The sequence below is a fragment of the Acomys russatus genome, chromosome 16, assembly GCF_903995435.1.
Source record: "Acomys russatus chromosome 16, mAcoRus1.1, whole genome shotgun sequence".
NCBI classification, from domain to species: domain Eukaryota; kingdom Metazoa; phylum Chordata; class Mammalia; order Rodentia; family Muridae; genus Acomys; species Acomys russatus.
Window position 1 is genome coordinate 14,844,005 of NC_067152.1, and position 1,523 is coordinate 14,845,527.

A 1,523-nucleotide genomic window follows, 5' to 3' on the forward strand; every position below is an offset into this window, starting at 1 on the left:
TATAAAACCTGGGCTCCTCTACTTCAGGCCCTGCCTACCCAGCATCCTCAGGCAGGATCCTGGGGCTGGCCAATCTTGACCACTGATTCTGGGCCAGCCCCAAGTCCCTTTCATATGGCAAAGGAGAGCTGTCTGCTGACTTAAGGGTTTGGGAATCCAGACAGTAGTAGTGAATGCTTTTAGTCCTAGACATCTGCCCCAGTCACAGGCAGAAGTCTGTGAGTTCAAGGCCCCCCTGGTCTACAGAATGAGTTCCAGAATAGCCAGGGCTACACAGAAAAAAGTAAAAGAAACAGAGGAAGAGGAAGAAGGAGGAAGAAGAAGAAGCAGAAGACAGGAAGAAGGAAAAGGAGGAGGAGGACATGGGCTGATGACGGTGGGCAAGAGAACCTCAGCTTCCTCAGCTATAAAATCGGGACAGTAAACACAGTACTGCTTCTTTAGTGGGTGTGGTGAGACTGACGTAACTAATTTAAGACACTGCAGAGGGGCAGGGCTGCCTGTGCAGACAGCTGTGTGAGGAGACAGAAGGGGGCCTGAGCCTGCATACACACAGACCCCTTGCTTTCTCCTTTCTGTACTGTCTTACTGGCCCAGGCTCCTCTCCCAAGGGTACTCTGTAGCCTGCTCTTCTTTTTTTCTTCCCCTGTGGCATTGGTTCTTTAACAGATGTATAACTTATTTTTTTACATTTACTTATTTATGGGGGCACAAACATTCCACAGTACGTAATATGGAGTCAACTTATGGGAGCTTATTTTTTGTTTATTTTTTATTTTGGCGCACAAACGTTTCTTGAGGGAGGGGGCGTCAGTCCTTCTCAGCCGCTGCCTTCCTCACGGCTGCCAGCACGTTGCTAAGCTCCTCCTGCTTCCTCTTGGCCCGGATGTGCGTGCCCACCCTCTTCTTGATGAACTTGAGCGCGCACGTGTCCTTGGACACCTTGAGCAGCTCCATGGTGCTCCACTCATAGGGCGCAAAGCCGCACACCTCTCTGATCATGTCCTGCACCAACTTGGTGTGCTTGGTTAGGCGCCCGCGGTGCTGGCTGTGCCTCGGCTTGCTGACTGACGTTCTTTGTCGCCTTGTGGCCCTTGGTGAGGCCCACGCCATGGGGTAGCGCAGAGCCATGGCTGCTGCTCTCCGATGGCGGCCTCCACAGGAGGAAGCGGGAGTTTATTGTTTTAAACACAAAATCCCAGTTGTTCGATTTTACTAATAAGAGCCAGATGCTGGGGAGAAAGCTTACTAACTCAGAGAGGCAGAGAAAGCATGCAGCTGACCTCTCCACTCAGCAGACATGCCAGGAAGAAAAAGCTCCTTCTCAATGCTGCCTTAATACCTCAACTCAATGTCCCACCTTTCTCTTTTAAGATTTATTTATTTTATTTATTTATTATGTATACTGTGCTCTGCCTGCTTGTACCCCTGCAGGCCAGAAGAAGGCATCAGATCACATTATAGATGGTTGTGAGCCACCATGTGGTTGCTGGGAATTGAACTCAGGACCTTCAGAAGAGCAA

The 1,523-nt window shown here is 50.0% G+C and overlaps 1 pseudogene; it reads right to left on the reverse strand.

Annotated features, from left to right (window-relative positions):
- Positions 1-810: 810 nt before the first annotated feature.
- LOC127200140 (60S ribosomal protein L36-like) lies at positions 811-1,131 on the reverse strand (annotated as a pseudogene).
- Positions 1,132-1,523: the final 392 nt, after the last annotated feature.